Consider the following 18,797-nt stretch of genomic DNA (forward strand, 5'->3'; position numbering starts at 1 on the left):
AACATTTATTAACATCCACATTCTAGGTAGCATGAAGGGAAGGTAAAAGAGGAGGAAAAGGGCTTAACCCTCCTTTTGAAAGAAGCCTTCCAGGAAGTCCTATTTAATACTTCTCCTTAAATCTAATTGGTAGGAACTGAGTCACATGGATGCTCCCAGCTTCAAGGGAAACTTGGAAATGTAGTTATGTAAACTGGCTGGTTATGTGCACAGCTAACAATCAGGGGCAAGGTTTCTGATTCAAAGGAAGAAGGGGCCATTGGAAGACAACCTGCAGTTATTGTTACAGTTAATCCACATGTATGTGTGCCAGTGTAGAAATGCAGAAACTTAGGGCTTGAACTCAGCTTTGGACTATGAGCCACAGCCTGACAGATGTGGCCAATAGTAAAAATACTGTCATCAATCTGGTGAAGTATCAATCAAAACTTGATGTGCCCTTGTCTTCCTTTACTTCCCCCCAGTGACAGTCTTCTTGTGAGACTAAGTGGATGGTGATATCCTTCACAGAGATGGGGAATGCAAAATGAGGAGGAGCATTTATAGAGGGGAAATGACAAGTATAGTCTGAGCCAAGTTGAGTCTGAGATGTTTGAACAGCTTCAAATGGGAGATATCCAATAGGCCAGTTGGTGATCTACATATTGAGCTCAGAGGAAGATTGGGAGGCACTGGTCACAGCTGAAGTTCTGACTGTAGATGAACCACCAAGTAGTTTAAAATACAGATCAGCCTGGGGAAGTGAGGGGTTTAGATCTGTTAGATCAGAATTTGAGCCTTCTCCTTTTTGTGGTAGTCTCCTACCCTTGAGCAGACCCACTCCACTCTGTTATCTACTTTCTGGAATTTCCATGGCAACAGTATAATTTCAGGCTTTACTTTCTACAGTGCTCATTTTGCTTCTGGGCTGCCTCAGCTTTAATGTTCAAGCTGGATGACGTTGGGTATAATTTAGCCTAACTCCTTAGATCAGGGGTCAGCAAACTATAGCCTGATGGCCAAATCCAGCCCACAAACTAAGAATGGTTTTTACATTTCTAAATAGTTGGGAAAAATTCAAAGAAGGACAATATTTTGTGATACACGTATATGAAATTACATGGAAATTTATATGAAATTCAAGTTTCAGTGTCCATAAATAAAGTTTTATTAGAACACAGCCATGCTCATTATGCCTTCATGATACAAAGGCAGATTTGAGTAGTTGTGACAGAGACTATATGACCTGCAAAGCCTAAAATACTTATTATTTAGCCCTTTACACAAAAGGCTTGCAGGTCCCCTGCCTCAGAGCCCTCGGGTTACCATGGCAGTGCCTCAAGGGAGGGGGGCAGGGGCAGGCAGAAATTTGGGTCTCCTACTTCTGATTTATCCAGAGCACCTGGGTTTTGGCTTCATATGTTAGGTTGTTGCTTACGACTTTGCAAAAGGGTTTTGCTTTCTCTGTGTTCTCCCTACCTCCCACACAAAATGTTTTAATACCACTCATTTTATAGATTGTGAAAACTGAGTCTCAGATAGGGAGGGTGCTTTACCCAAGACCACAAAGTGAGTATAACTGGGAAAAGAATCCCCATATCCAACTATACTTCAATTAAAAAGAAAAAAGAAAAGAAACACCCAGAATAATTTTTGACCAAATGTATGGGCACCCTGTGGCCCAGTCAAGTTGATACATAAAATTAACCATCACGTAGTCTCACTTATCTTCCCAGTTTGCTGTGAGAATCATATGTGTGAGTGTAGACAGAAAGGGGCTGTGTGAACTTTGTTGTTCTCTACCCATATGGGGAAGAATTATTATTCCTAACAGTACAGAGGGGATATACACTTGGGTGGGTAGAATATGATCTTTTCTACTGCCCTGAATTCAGCCCTCAGAAGATGAGACCCAACTTTACTCTTCTCTGAGTGCCAAGAGATCCAACAGGAATTTCATTCACAAGGAAATATCACTCCCACCCCAGCCCAAGGCTTCCTGAATTCTCTGCTTGAGGAGGGACTGAAAAAGGCCCCCAAACAGCCCCATGACATGATGAGAGGAGCTTCTTCTTAGCCCGTTGTTTTGAGAAGTTTGCTCATCGTGCTGTTTTTGGTGTGGGGGTGCGTTTTATGTGTGTGTGTGTTAGAATATGACTAGTTCTGCAAGTGATTAAACTGTTCAATAATGGAAACCAGGCAGTGGGGGGAAATAAACGCATTCAGCTAGCTCTAAGAAGTCCTATTGCCATGAGGAAATATTTTGTCAAAGGGCCCTTGTGACATACCAGGGTAGTGACATTTAAGTTGAGTCAGCTATGTAGGGGAAAAATCCTAACAAATTTGGATTATAATAAAAAATAAAGGATGAGATAGTGAAGTTCGTGGGGAGTTTGAGAGAGGCAACAGGAATTGCATGTGCAAAGTCCTTAAGGTTGAGATAGTTTGGCATGCTTGAGGGATAGAAAGAAGACCTGTATGGCTGGAGCACAGGCAGAAAAGGAGGCAAGTGGCATGATAGGAAGACAGAAAGTCAGACAGGGACCAGCCCACACGGGACCTTGTAGGCCCAGGGAGCTTGCAGGCCCAGGGAAGGTGTGTGTCAGCTATACTCAAAGACAGTATAGCTCTGTGTTTAATAGCACACTCTCAACCAGACTGCCTAGATTCAAATTCTGACTCTTCCACTTACTAGTTTAGTGACCTTGGACATGTTACCTAACCTTTCTGTACCTCAGTTATGCCCTCTGAAAAATGGGGATTATAATGGTACTATCCATAGTGTTATTGTGAAGACTGATTTATGCTCACAGTGTGTGTGATAGTGCTGGGCACTGACGAGTGCTATTTATTCTAAGTACAGTAGGAAGCATTTGTAGCAGTAGAATGGTGGGATCTGCTTTATGATCTGAGAAGTTGACTTTTGCAGGCTATAGAGAATGGATTGAAGAGGGTGAAAATGGAGATGGCAAGCCCAGTTGAGATACTGCTGCAGAAATGAAGTCACTGGAGCTGAGGAGAGGAGGGCAGATTGGACAACAATTTTGGAGATAGAATCAATGGAAATTGGTGCTGGATTGAGTGAGAGAGGTATAGAACAGGGAGGAAATATGGAAGATGGCCCCTAGGTTTCTGGCTCTGCCACTGACTAGCTGTGTGATTTGGGGCAAGGGATTTAACCATTCTAAGCTTTAGTTTCCTTATATATTAGTCAAGGTTCTCCAGAGAAACAGTACCAGCAGGATATGTGTGTGTGTGTGTGTGTGTGTGTGTACACACACAGTTGACCCTTGAACAACACAGATTTGAAATGTGTGCGTCCACTTATATGTGAATTTTTTTTTCTTCCAAAAATACGGACTGCAGTACTATATGATCCATGGATGTGGAACTGTGGATACAGAGGAGGGCTGTCTGTAAAGTTATAGGTGGATTTTCAATTGTGCTGTTGCTCAGTGCCCTTAACTCCTGCATTGTTCAAGAGTCAACTTTATAAATAAATAAACACACACACACACAGAGGGAGACAGGGAGACAGGGAGAGGGAGAGAGATTTATTTTAAATAATTGGCTCACGTGATTGTGGAGGTGCAAATCCCAAATCTGTAACGTAGGCCAGCAAGCTGGGAAGAGTTGCAGTCTGAGTCCAAAGGCAGTTTGCTGGCAGAATTCCCTCTTGCTAGAGGGAGGTCAGTCTCTGTTTTATTAAGGTCTTCAACTGATTAGAAGAGGCCCACCCACATTGAGAAGTATAATCTGCTTTACCCACAGTCCACTGATTTAAATGTTGATGTCACCCAAAATAATACCTTCACAGAAATATCCAGAATAATGTTGACCAAATATCTGGGCATTGTGACCCAGACAAATTGACACATACAATTAACTATCACAACTTATCAAGTGAAACTGAAATAATAGTAGTACCTGGTCATTGGTACTATTGTAAATATGAAACTAATCTATGTAAAGCACTTGGTACAGTGTATTTCACATAACAAGGGTTCAATTAATAATCATCTTTATTATTTTAATACAATAATAATCCCTCACTTTTTTTGGTATTTTGCATTTTCAAAGCACCTTCACATATGTGAATTTATGTGGGCATCACAACACTCTTTATACTTAAACGTTGGGGAAACTAAGACTGGGAGAGATGAAGTATCTTTTCCACACATCTATCTTCAAACAGAGCCAGGATGAGAAATAGATATGTAATTCTATAGTAGTTCCTTGAGCGTTACTCTCCCCGCTTGCCAGGAGTGGATTTTTGCTTGGTCTCCTTCATTCCAGAGGTAAGGGGTATCAGCAATAAGATCACGAATGCAGTAGGGCTTAAGGATAATAGCTAACATTTACCAAGCCAGCGTTCACCTTGTGCCAAGCACTGCACTGCTCTAAGGTTTTGCATGTGTATCTAGTTTAATCTTCCCAACAATCCTATGAGGTAGGCATGAAACTGCCAGGTAGGTTGTGGAAGAGAGCAGGACCCTCAGGCCACATGCTGAGAACTCAAATGACTTTTGCCCCTTCCTCCCTCACCATTATAAATACCAGAGATTGTGAAAACTCAGGGAAGCCATTTGAGTGTTTGTGAGACAAATGTATTTGGGTGTGTAAAGGTCAATGAAGCCTGGCAGAATGCCTTTTGTGTACATAGCAGGCACTCCTGTGAATATTTGTGGAATGGATGAGTGAACTGATGAAGGAGAAGAACCTCAGGCTGCCTGTAGCCAACCACGCCTGAAGCTGGCCATAGAAAAGGCAGAGGCATTTGCAGTAAATGTTCCTTTTTGCAGAGGTAAGATGTCCCTGAACCAGCCAGGCAGTTAGGTGAAGGGAACAGGCTGAAATGGGAAGCTTCAGAAGTCCTTCCTGGGACAATCGCTTGACTAATCTGGATATCAGGTTACTAATATGCAAAATGGGGCCCTTCTCTCTCTCTCTCTCTCTCTCCCTCTCTCCCTCTCTTGCTCCCTCCCTCCCTCTCTCGCTCCCTGCCTCCCTTCCTCCCTCTCTCTCTCTCTCCCCCACACACATGCACACAGCCACATAGATATTTCATTCACTTACTTAATAATATTTATTGAGCATCTGCTATGTATCAGGCACTGTCCTAGACACTGAATGGTAAACAAAACGGACAAAAATTCTGTCCTTGTGGAATGGATTTTCTACTAGGGCAGATACATGCTAAGCAAATGATTCCATAAAGCATATACTATGTTCTAAGTGCTAAGGAGAAAAAATACAGCAGGGAAGAGGGATAAGAAGTATGTGTAGGGGGGTTTAAAATTTTAGTTTCCTATTTCTAGCTGCACTTCCCTCACAAGGTTGCAATGAGGTTGAAATGTGATAAAAGGCCTATTTAAGAAGCTGTGAAGTTCTATTTAAATGTAAGCTGCAGTTATTCTTGGGGGATAATTTTTCTTGATCCTTATTTGCTGTTCTCTTTTCCATCATCAGTTCAGTAAGAGTTCTGGTCTAGAGGACAAGAAACTCGGGTTATAGTCCTGGCCCTGGCATGACAGTTTATTAAAAATCCCAAATATATAGAACATTAAAGATTCTAAAGTACTTTTCCAAGAACTGGGTTTTCTGGCTTTAAATTATTTGTTCTTTCCATTCTCCCACGAAGTGGTGAGAGCTAAGTCACTTTCCTTCTGAGAAGCAGAGTATTCCCCTTATGTAAAGTGGGAACTATTACCCCTCACTCCTTGCCAGCCTTCTGGGGCTGTTGTGAGGTGCAAACCAGATAATATCATAAAATGAGCCTGTAAGCGCCGTTTGCTGTGATCTGGAGAATTGGTACTCCTGCTTAAGTGACTTATTTTGTACTTCATAAACTTGTTATATGTATGAAGGGGGGAGAGTGAGCCTTCAGGACTGAGTGCAACTTTCTTTCCTTTCACAGAAGCTGCTAAGGATAGCAGAGGAATCAATGAACCTCAGCACCTCCTAGAAATAAGAACACTTATACAGAAACATTTAGCATCTCATGATGGAGTGGCAACCACTGGTGTGCAGCCCCTTTTCGCCACTCTGCTTTAGAGAAGTGGGAACCAGGACTAATCTTCTGACATTTAATACAGAAGTGACTCATGACCTTTAAAGACCTCCACTTGCTGCTTAGATATGACCTCATTCAGAATGCTGGAGGTGAGGTGGGGAGCATTGAATAAGTAGAATCTTCATTTAGTATGCCCCTCACCTTTTTCTACTATAACAATTCTTCTTTTCTTAACCAAATGTTTTAATCCATAGAGCACTTTCAACTTCATGATTTCATCATCTTTTTGGTAGTCATTATTTGTTTCTTCTATTTATAGATGAGGAAACTGAGGCTCAGAAAATATAGTTTTTGCCTAAAGTTGGGGGCAAAGATAATATTCAAACTCTCGTATAATAGTAATTGTTATCATTTACTGAGCATTACTATGTGCCAGGCATTGTTCTAAGCACTTTACATGTATTCACTCATTAAATCCTCACCAAGAACCATAAGAATCTCCCTGTTTTTCATGTGAGAAAACTACAGTACTGAGAGTCTGGGGCTTGCTTAAAGTGAAGGGCAGAATGAGTACCAGGGCATTATACCATTCTCCCCATTTTAAAGATGAGAAAGGTGAGACTAAAAAACATTAAGTAACGTGCTCAAGGTCATACAACCAGCAATTGTCAGAACTAAGGTTGAAACTCAGCAAGCTGACTCTAATCCCTGTGTTCTGAACTCTCAAGCTATACTGCTTCCTTCTAAGTGTAGGGCTCTTTGTAATCGGGTTAATTGAAGCAGAGAGAAAGAGAAAGGGGGAGGGAGCTTATTAAGATCACAAAGCATATTTAACATTTTTAAAATTTAATTTTTAATGAATAGAACAGTCATATGGTTTAAAAAATCAAACTATTAATATGTATACAATGGATGACCCCTATCCACCCAGGTTCCCCCATTAGAGTTCACCAGAATTTCTTTATGCAGATATAAGCAGATACAAAAGTATTTTCTTATTTTCTTTCTTTTTCACCCCCCAAATCACACATTTTATATACTATTCAGCATATTTCTTTTTACTTCCTTTATTGAAGTATAATCAACTTACAATATTATGTTAGTTTCAGGTGTACAACATAGTGATCCAATATTCTTATACTTTACAAAGTGATCACAACAGTAAGTCTAGTTACCATCTGCCACCATACAATTTAATAATGTTACAATATTATTGACTATATTCACTATGCTGTACATCACCATGACATTTATTTTATAACTGAAAGTTTGTGCCTCTTAATCTCCCTCACCTATTTCACTCATCCCCTCCCCCCTCCCCCACCCCGACAATCACCAGTTTTTTTCTCTGTATCTATGAGTCTGTTTCTGTTTTGTTATGTTTGCTCATTTGTTTGTTTTTTAGATTCCACATATAAGTGAAATCATACAGTATTTTTCTTTCTCTGTCTGACTTATTTCACTTAGCATAATACCCTCTAGGTCCATCCATGTTGTCACAAATGGCAAGATTCCATTTTTTTATGACTGAGTAATATTCCCCATTTTCTTTATCAGTCCATCTATTGATGGACACTTTAGGTTGATTCCATATCTTGGCTCTTCTAAATAATGCTGCAATGAATATAGGGGTGCATATATCTCTTCAAATCAGTGCTTTTTTTTTCTTTGGGTGTATACCCAGAAGTGAAATTGCTGGGCCACGTAGAAGTTCTATTTTTAATTTTTTGAGGAACTTTTTCCTATAGTGGCTTTACCAATTTACATTCCCACCAACAGTGCACAAGGATTCCCTCTTCTCCACATCCTTGCCGACAGTGTCAGTTGTTGTCTTTTTGACTACAGTCATTCTGACAACTGTGAGGTGATATCTCACTGTGGTTTTGATTTGCATTTCCCTGATGATTAGTGATGTTGAGCATCTTTTCATGTATCTGTGAACCATCTGTATGTGTTCTTTGGAAAAATGTCCATTTAGGTCCTCTGCCCATTTTTCAATCAAGTTGTTGTTTTTTCTTTGATATTGAGTGTTGTGAGTACTTTGTATATTTTTATATTAACCCCTTATCAGATATATAATTTACAAATATCTTCTCCCATTCAGTAGGCTTCCTTTTCGTTTTGTTGATAGTTCCTTCACTGCACAAAAGCTTTTCAGTTTCATGTAGCCTCATTTGTTTATTTTTGCATTTGTTTCCCTTGCCTGAGGAGACATCTCCAAGAAAATATAGCTGAGACTGATGCCAAAGAGCATACCACCTATGTTTTCTTCTAAAATTTTTATGGTTTTAGGTCTTACATTCAAGTCTTTAATCCATTTTGAGTTTATTTTGGTATATGGGGTGAGAAAGTAGTCCAGTTTGATTCTTTTACATGTAAATGTCTAGTTTTCCCAGCAACATTTTTGAAGAGGCTGTTGTTTTCCCCATTGTATATTCTTGCTTCCTTTGTTGTAGATGAATTAACTATATAAGCGTCGGCTTATTTCTGGGCTCTCCAATATATTCCATTGATGTATGTGTCTGTTTTTATGCCAGCACCATACTGTTTTGATGACTGTAGCTTTGTAGTATAGTCTTAAGTCAGGGAGTGTGATACCTCCAGCTTTGTTCTTTTTCTCTCAAGATTGTTTTGGGTATTTAGAGTCTTTTGTGTTTCCATACAAATTTTAGAATTATTTGTTCTAGTTCTGTGAAAAATGCCATTGTTTTTTTTTTTTTTTTTTTTTTGCGGTACGCGGGCCTCTCACTGTGGTGGCCTTGCCCGTTGCGGAGCACAGGCTCCAGACGCACAGGCTCAGCGGCTATGGTCACAGACCCACGGCATGTGGGATCTTCCCGGACCGGGGCACGAACCTGTGTCCCCTGCATCGTCAGGCGGACTCTCAACCACTGCACCACCAGGGAAGCCCTAGCCATTGGTATTTTGATAGGGATTGAATTGAATCTGTAGATTGCCTTGGATAATAGTAACAATATTAATTCTGCATATTTCTTTTTTGCACATAATGTATATTTGAGATATCTCCATATCAGTCCACAGAGAGCTTCAGAAGTCTCATCTTGGCCCTCACAAATCTCTACAAGCCTCTATCCATCTGTGTGTCCTGCACACATCTTTTCTTTACCAATCTTTGGTAGTGTCCAACTCTCTTTACATCTTCACTCAGAGCCTCACTTCTAGACTACCTTGGACTTCTATAGAAAATACAGTTCCTAAGTCAAATCCTTAGACTCCCTCTGACACATAATCTAGCATCTTACAAACTCCCTAGTTGAACTAACCCCCTCCTCTCCTACTGCAGTTTCAACTTATTCCTATCATCTACCTACCTACCTACCTACCTACCAATCTACCTGCTTATCTATGTAATGCTTGTCAGGCATCTAATCTGAGCAAAACTCCATGTTTAATTTGATGATGAATGCTTAGTGTCCTTACTGCTCAGCAGTTTTCAGTTTAAATGAAGCCTGTAAATAGAAACTTGGACATAGGAGTCAGAAGGGTAGCTGGTTGAATGAGTCATGAGGCCCCAAAATGGAACTGTCCAGGAGGTTAGGCTCCAAAACTAAACACTAGTCCTCAGGGAAGCATTCACTGCCCATCCCAACCTTGAATTGATGTATTATTGGGTTTGGCTTTCCCAGAAAGATACTGAGCCTGATATGAAAGCATTGTACTTCCTCTGAAGGGGCTTTTAGACTCGCTGCTCTTTTCCAACAAATCTTTTCTAACCTGAGTAGAGGCAGGTTGTTTGACCCACTAGTTTGCTTGAAATAGAACTGCAATAAGCACCTTCCCCCCCCACCCCAAAAAGAGAGAAAGAAATAGGCCTGAAATAGATGCATGCAAAGGAACTGGAGGAAATTGCTGTTCCTGGTTATTTATTCAGAGATGTATTCAGTCTTTGGACACAGGAGGGTGGTATAGGCAATTTTTCTTGAGGGAAGGGCTTCCTTCTTAGTGGCGGTCTAGAATGGCTTCTGCCAACAAGGAACAGAAAACCAAAGAGGTCCTGAAATTCTCAGCCTGTAATCTGGAACTTTTAGTCCCTTTTGGAGAAGTTCTGACTAACAAAGGCCCTTGGGGGAGGGGAGGCAGTGCAAAGGTTGGTATTCACAGGCCACAGCAGAGAATAATTCCATGATACATTTCCTCTACATCCTACATTGTGAATCAGCAGGACTATGCTTTGGTCTTCATTCATTCATTCATTCATTCACCATTTAGTTATTTAATCATTTAAAAAATATTTGTTGAATTCCAAGCACTGTTCTAGGTGCTAGAGATACAGCAATGAACAAAACAGTCTCTACCTTCATGGAGCTTACACTTTATAAAGGGAGAAAATAAGCCAATAAACCAATAATTATATAAAATTTCAGGGCTAGAAAGAAAAGCAGGATAATGGAATAGAGAGTGATGGTGTGGTTCAGTTTTAGAGAGGGTGGTCAGGGATGGACTCCTTTTGAAGAGATGTAATTAGAGCTAAACTTCTAGATAGCTAGGAGAAAAGTCCTCAGGCAGAGTCAAATTCTTAACCCTATGTCTGATTTTCCCCATAAAATGCCACCCCCACAACCACACAGTTATATGCAACTTTATTCTTTAACTTAAGCTAATCACTCATCACCCTTTCCTCAGAGTACCCCACTTGGGACCAACTCCAGGCCTGCCACAACTTTGGCAAGGCTGTTGAAATTTTAAAACAACCAATGCTTTATTTTAAGTTACAACTGAAAACAAGTCATAGACTTTTGAGTTTTAAGGAAGTTTAAGGACTTGTTTGAGGTCATACGATTACCAAGAAGCAGAGGCTGGATTTACATCCAAAAGTTTTAGCTTTTCTTCCACTGCTTATTTCACTTTGCCATGAGCTTCTCAAGGCATTGTGGGGGCACAGCAGCACATGCAAGTATCAGCCATTTTAGGTGAACATGAGTTCACAGGTAGCTCTTCCTAAGGTCCAGTGTTTAGAATAAGGGAGGTGACAGTTTCACCATACTCCCCATTGTCACTCCCACCTGGATATGTGTTCTGAGGGATGTGTGGACAAACTGACAAGCAACCAGCCTGGGGAGGGGACTGTAAACCATGCCATAAGTGGAAAAGCTTAAAGAAATGGTCATGTTTATCTTGGAAAACAAGTGTGTGTGTATGTGTGTGTGTGTGTGTGTGTGTGTGTGTAAGGTGGGCATTCAGGAGGAATAAGAGTTTGAACCCATGATAGATGTCTTCAAACACTTAAGAAGACTATTGCTTAGAAAGATAGACCTTTTTTGCATTGCCCAGAGGATAGCACTCTAACAAATGGACAGAAACCATAGTATAGTGAATTTTAGCTCAAAATGAATAATGGCTTTGGAAGCTTCAGGGTGAGTTCTTTTTTGTTACTGAAAATATTCCAGTGGCTGCTGAACAAAACTCATCAGAGAGAGTGGAGAAAAAAAGGTGGGCTTTGGAAATAGATCTCAGTTTAAACCTTGCAATTGCTACCTCCTACTTGTATGTCTATGAGCAAATGATGTAAACATTCTTAACCTTAGTTTTCTACTCTTTAAAATAACAATAACAATTACTTCTTTTCGGGCTTCTGGGAAGAATTAAATAAAATGACATGTTGAAAAACCTAGCACCGTGCTCGCCCAAAGTAGATGGTTCCTCCTCCCCCTCCACTCCCCCTACCCCATCACATATACTGTAGAGAGAATTCCTACAAAGGGAGGTTGGAAGGAAATAACCTTTTTTTTCCCATTTCAAGTATGAAATTCTATGATTTGTTCTATAATCATCAGCAACAACTTTATTCATTATCTGATTGTGCTTAGGATATTTTACTGTATGACATTGAAATTGTGTGTTTGTGACTCTTTTCCCTACTAGACTGTAAGTTTCCCGAGAGGCTCTCTGTACCCCTTAGCTGTCAAAATAACTGCTTATTGAATTTAACTGATTTGGGAGGTGTGGTGATCTCTGTGCTGAATAACTGAACTATCCAAGAGTTCCTGTCCTCAAGGAACTGATTCTCCTAAATAGAGCTGACATTCATGAATGTGCAAGAGCATCTAGTCATATACGTAACCAAGAACATGAACAGACAGGATTCAATATCTTCAGGCTGCCTGTGGCAAATATCAGGGATTATCAGGTGGCTGAGGTGGGGGTTGGATGGCAAATAAGCGAGTAGCAGTAGGGGTCAGGACAAAATGTGGAGCATTCCTTGGGTGTGCTTCCTGACAGAAGTGGGGCTTTGGGAGCTGTTTGAACCATGAGGGGCAAAGAACAACCAGGTATTGGCTTTTCCCTGAGAGAAGGCAAATATTTAAGACCTAGATATCTTATACCTGGGTGGCAGGCCACTGGGACTCCAGTCAGGACATTGAAACAGTTTATTCCTGTGACCCAGGAGACATCATGTCAGATGCTATTGGAAGGTGGAACATGTGTCACCTAGTGGAATTTATACAGCATAGTGTTGAAAAACATAGGCTTTAGAGCCAGACTGGGTTGGGTTTGCATCTGGGCGCTACTACTGACTAGCCATGTGACCTTGGGCAAGTTATTTAAACACTATGCCTCAGTCTCCTCACCTGTAAAATAAGGAAGATAATAGTATCTTCCTCATAGGGTTGTTGTGAGAATTAAAATAATTAATATATGTAAAGGGCTTAGAACAGTGCTCAGAGTAAGCACTCTATAAGTGTTAACTATTATTATTATTATCAAATGAGGGCCCTTTGGATCCTGAGAAATATACTGGATGCTTATAGTAATTTCAATGTGAATTTGGGAACATTTATATTCCAGACTATCTCATGGAGTGATTAGCTCTTCAGCAGTGGCTGTGATAGAAATAGTGATAACATCTGGCTCAAAGAGATGAAAGAACTTTCCACCAACTGAGATTGTCCCAAAGACTAACAGGTTGTCTTAGGAGAGAGGAACCTCACCATTGTTGTATGTGTTGGACCTAAAACTGGATGAGGATGTTGCAGAAAAGATTGAAGGATGGAATTGGGGTTTTGCTATACCAAGAGATTCTGTGATTCCTTGATACTTAGCAGAAGGGCTGCCTTTGAGGTTGGGGCAGTGCTTTTTTATTTTTTAACTTTTTATTTTATATTGAAGTATAGTTGATTAACAATGTTGTGTTAGTTTCACGTGTACAGCAAAGTGATTCAGTTATACATATACGTATATTTATTCTTTTTCGAATTATTTTCCCAATTAGGTTATTACAGAATATTGAGCAGAGTTCCCTGTGCTATACGGTAGATCCTTGTTGGTTATCCTTTTTTTTAGACATCCAGAATAAATTTTAATAAAACTATTAAAGTGACTATTAATGTTATTCCAGTATATGCCAAACTGATCACTAAGATGTTGATAGCTTTTCTACATTAGTTTGCTAAGGCAGCCACAACAAAGTACTACAGACTGGGTGATTAAACAACAGAAATGTATACTCTCACAGTTCTGAGCCTGAGATCAAGGTGTTGGCAGGGTTGGTTTCTTTCAAGGCCTCTCTCCGTGGCTTGCAGATGGCCGCCTTCTTGCTTTGTGTTCATATGGTCAGCTCTCTGTGGGTACACCTGTTGGTGGGGCAGTGCTTCTTGAAATGTGGGAGCCTCATCTAATTTTTTGAAATTGTGAACAGAGTTGAATGGTCACCTTATGCAGAAAGCTAACCGCAAATAGGCTGGGATCAAATGTCATGTTCCAAAGTCTAAAATCTCTCAGAAGTACTTTCGAGATTCAAGAAATAAGAGTTTCGGTTTCTGCTCTGCCAGCAATTAGTTGTGTAATCTTGTGTAGCTTACTTTCATTCTCTGGGCTTCAGTTTCCTAACCTAGAACATGAGGGTTTAGAGCACATTTTCTCCGAGGTCTCATCATGTCTTGCCTTCTGTGGTTGGAAGATATAATTCTCTGAGAAGAAACAAGTGGATGAAGGAGACATTCGTGCATTCAACAGATGTTTATGAAGCACCTGCTACGTGTCAGGCAAAGGACACCAGATTGACAAAGCATTGTATACCATGCTGCAGAATTTCCCTTAAAGGCAGTGGGGAGCCATGGAAGGCCTTTGAGCAGAGGAGCTGTATAACCCAGGGTTCAGCTGCAGAAATTAAATTGGTCTAGTTTTTTCAGCAGAGTTTTAATATAGAAAGTTGGGTGCTTACAAAATTTGTTGAAGGGCTGAAGGGGCAAGGTTTAGACTGGACCTCCAGGAATGACTCCCAGAACAACACCACAGGAGCTGTTTTTCTGCCACGAGCAGGAAGGTGAGGCATCAGGAGTTTTGGGAACACTCCACCTGATTTGAAATCTAGGAATTAGGAATCTGCCACTGCCTTAACTACTTTTTTTAACATCTTTATTGGGGTATAATTGCCTTACAATGGTGTGTTAGTTTCTGCTTTATAACAAAGTGAATCAGTTATACATATACATATGTTCCCATATCTCTTCCCTCTTGCGTCTCCCTCCCTCCCCCCTCCCTATCCTACCCCTCCAGGCGGTCACAAAGCACCGAGCTGATCTCCCTGTGCGATGCAGCTGCTTCCCACTAGCTATCTACCTTACGTTTGGTAGTATATATATGTCTATGCCTCTTTCTCGCTTTGTCACAGCTCACCCTTCCCCCTCCCCATATCCTCAAGTCCGTTCTCTAGTAGATCTGTGGCTTTATTCCTGTCTTACCCCTAGGTTCTTCATGACATTTTTTTCCCTTAAGTTCCATATATATGTGTTAGCGTACGGTATTTGTCTTTCTCTTTCTGACTTACTTCACTCTGTATGACAGACTCTAGGTCTATCCACCTCATTACAAATACCTCGATTTCATTTCTTTTTAGGGCTGAGTAATATTCCATCATATATATGTGCCACATCTTCTTTATCCATTGATCCGAAGATGGGCAGTTAGGTTGTTTCCATCTCCGGGCTGTTGTAAATAGAGCTGCAATGAACATTTTGGTACATGACTCTTTTAGAATTATGGTTTTCTCAGGGTATATGCCCAGTAGTGGGATTGCTGGGTCATATGGTAGTTCTATTTGTAGTTTTTTAAAGAACCTCCATACTGTTCTCCATAGTGGCTGTACCAATTCACATTCCCACCAGCAGTGCAAGAGTGTTCCCTTTTGTCCACACCCTCTCCAGCATTTATTGTTTGTAGATTTTTTGATGATGGCCATTCTGACTGGTGTGAGATGATATCTCATTGTAGTTTTGATTTGCATTTCTCTAATGATTAATGATGTTGAGCATTCTTCCATGTGTTTGTTGGCAGTCTGTATATCTTCTTTGGAGAAATGTCTATTTAGGTCTTCTGCCCATTTTTTGGATTGGGTTGTTTGTTTTTTTGTTATTGAGCTGCATGAGCTGCTTGTAAATTTTGGAGATTAAGCCTTTGTCAGTTGCTTCATTTGCAAATATTTTCTCCCATTCTGAGGGTTGTCTTTTGGTCTTGTGTATGGTTTCCTTTGCTGTGCTGCCTTAACTATTGACTAGAGTAACATTATGCCTTCCAAGTCCTCAGTGGCAAAATAAATAAATAAATAAATAATTTAAAAAGTCTCATTCCCTGCTTGTACAAAGACACAAAGCCAGTGTCCAGATACTGGGACCTATGGAAATGAAGCACGGCTGCAGAAAACCCTAAACCCCCACCACTCTACCTGCCATCAGAAACAGCAGAAGTATGGTTTCTGCATTATCACTTTTCTTCCAAATATTGTGCATATGCATATGATTGGCAGAAATAAATAACATCCAGAGCACTGGATGCAAAGGAGTCTGAGAAATGACAGGTTGTTGTTGTTGTAGTTTTTGGTTTTTAGCTTTTCAGCAATATAGGGAGGCAGGCTAGAAGGGGGGTGCATGGATCCACAGCAACCAATATATAGTATCCACCATAGAATTGATAAGAGCAGAACTGCTTTTGAAATAGATAATTTGTTCAGGAGAGTAGAAGCTGAATTGGGGAGAGAGAGCTGCACAAGAGACCACAGTACTGGCAGCAGGGAGAGAGAGCGAGGATACATTCCTTAAGGAGAAAGAGAATCATCAAGACTTAGAGACTGGTTGGCTAGTAGCAAGGTGAGGGAGAAGCAAGGCCTATGAATATCTCCTTGGTTTTAGGCTAGTTCTGTGTGTGACATTCCTAAGGGACAGGGATCTCAGGGGAAGGAGGAAGCTGGCAGGGGTGGGAGAAGATGACTTCACTTTTGGACTTATCAAGTCTGAGATTCTTGTGAGATATTCAGGAGGAGATGTCCAGAAGGCAGCTGGAGATTCATCTCTGGAGTTCAAGAGAGCTACCTGGGAGTTATCAGCAGAGAGTTATAAGCTCCCTGCAGGCAAGGACTTATATCTGTTTTATTCCCCCACTGGTGTCCTGTAACTTTGTTGAAAGGAGGTATATCAGTGTGTAATGTAGGTGGTAGGTAGTTAAAGCCTTGGGAATGGATAGGTCCATCATTCAGTGCAAGTATGGAATGAGAAGAAAAGGGGGTTGAGATTAGGACCTTGAGAAATCATGCCCTTAATGACTAAATGAAGAACCCAAGCAGGAAGTAAAGACAATATAACCAGACAGGTCATGTGGATGGTGTCCCCAAGGCAAATGGAGCATTTCAGGAAGGAGGAAGGCATCAATGGAGTCAAGAGGGAGAAAATTCAGGGAAGATAAAGATGGAAAATTGACCATGAGATATAGCAACAAGTTGGTCATTTGTTTATATTCACAAGAAGTTGCAGTTTCTTATGGGATGATGGGAGTGAAAGTCAGGCTGCAGTGGGTTGAAGGGTCAATAGATGGTGATGTGGAGAAAGGCTAAGATTGCACTTTCAAAGGCAAGGAGAAAGATTCTAATTGTTTACATTATGGTACTGTCCTGATCACCAGTATCTGTCTCAACATAATCTAGAAGAGTGGCTTTCAAACTATGTTGACCATTGCCTGCTGTAAGAAATATATTTTACATCACAACCTAGAACATTTATATTTATATGTAAATAAAACAAAAGCTTCAATAAACAGTATTTATCCTAACTATATGGGTATTTCATATAAATGAAATCATATAAAAGCCTTTTGTGTCTAGCTTCTTTCACTTAGCATATTTTTAAAGTTCACCTATGTTTTAGCATATAACAGTACTTCAGGTTTTTTATGGCTGAATAATATTCCATTGTGTGCATATACCATATTTTGTTTATCCATTCACCAGGTGATGGACATTTGAGTTCTTTCTATCTTTTGGCTATTGTGAACAATGCTGTTATTCATGTTCATGTACAAGTTTTTGTGTGGGCATGTTTTCATTTCCCTTAGGTATATACCTAAGGTGGAATTGTTGGGTCAAATGGTAACTCCATGTTTAAGTTTTTGAGGAACTGCTAGCCAAAGTGGCTTCATCATTTTACATTCCCACAGCAGTGTTATGAAGGTTCCAATTTTTCCACATCCTTCCCAACACTTATTATCTAGCTTTTTGATTATAGCCATCCTAGCATGTGTAAAGTGGTGTCCCATTACAAATACGCTATAGTAAATATCCTTCATTTGCATTTCTTGCATTTGATTTGCATTTTCCTGATGACTAATATATTGAGCATCTTTCCATGTGCTTATTGACTGTTTCTTTGGAGAAATGCTATTCAGATCCTTTGCCAATTTTTAAATTGAGTTATTTTTCTTTATATAATTGAGTTGTAAGAGCTCTTTATGTATTCTAGATACAAGCCCCCTTATCAGATATATAATTTGCAAGTATTTTCTTCCATTCTGTGGATTCTCTTTTCATACTCTTGATAGTGTCCTTCAAAGCACAGAAGTTTTTTAATGTTGATCAAGTCCAATTTATCTATTTTTTTTTCTTTTGTTGCTTGTGCTTTTCATGGCATATCTAAGAAACCATTACCAAATCCAAGGTCACAAAGATATACCCCATTCTCCCCCTTTTGTTAAACTTAGCCACAATATCATTTACAATTAATAGTGATTCCTTAATATTATCAGGTGGTTCAAATTCCCATTTATCTCATAAATGTCACAAATGTGTGTGTGTATGCACACATACACAAGTTCCACCTGAATCAATCACACTTTTTTTCTCCCTATTTACTTGCTAAAAAACCTCCTGTAGTTTTTTATGGTCTGTATCCCCGTATTCCAATTTAATATGTTTTTCTGTCTCCTGTGTGGCCTATAAATTGATAGCTGGATCTAGAAGCTTGATCTGATTCAGGATTTTTTGTTGTTTTGGCACAAATCATTCATAGGTGATGTGATGAGTCAAAATTTTAAAGTGAACGTTTCTTTAGGTTTTATTCTGTCTTGTAAGGCTAGGGGCCATTTTGCTTATGACCTGCATTCACTCAGAATTTCCAGTCACGTAGTTAAAATGGGTGACTGTCCTAGACTCAAAGATTTCTAGAGAATAGAGAGCAATTCTCATTCCTCTTCGAGTCTATAGTATGCTAGAAATTCCAGAAATTAATTTGTTCTATCCCTGGATAATCTAGTTTCTTGCCCCTCTCCACCAATATCTATGTGTTCATGTTTACAGTCCTAGAATGTAAGAGTAAGAAGGGCCCTTAGAGATCTTCCGTATAAGTTAGTCCTGGATTTTTGAGGGCCAAGGAGCCTGCTGTATTTTCTTTCTTTTTCTGAGGTGAGGGTTCAGAGGTTTCACTGAATTCTCAGATAGGTCTAAGTCCTCATGTGGCAGAAGGGAGATGGAGGCCCATAGAGGGAAATGGAGTTGCCCAAAAGTCATACAGCAAGCTTGAGGTAG

At 40.1% G+C, this 18,797-nt stretch overlaps 1 protein-coding gene across 4 annotated transcripts in view; it reads left to right on the top strand.

Moving 5' to 3' along the window:
• The window catches only part of ARHGEF9 (Cdc42 guanine nucleotide exchange factor 9), a 229,633-nt gene that overhangs the window by 4,879 nt on the left and 205,957 nt on the right, over window positions 1–18,797 (top strand). The gene's annotated exons all lie outside the window — the stretch shown is intronic.

Source organism: Delphinapterus leucas, chromosome X (assembly GCF_059928025.1).
Source record: "Delphinapterus leucas isolate spDelLeu-1000000601 "Yukka" chromosome X, BTC_Dleu_Yukka2, whole genome shotgun sequence".
Classification (NCBI taxonomy): Eukaryota; Metazoa; Chordata; class Mammalia; order Artiodactyla; family Monodontidae; genus Delphinapterus; species Delphinapterus leucas.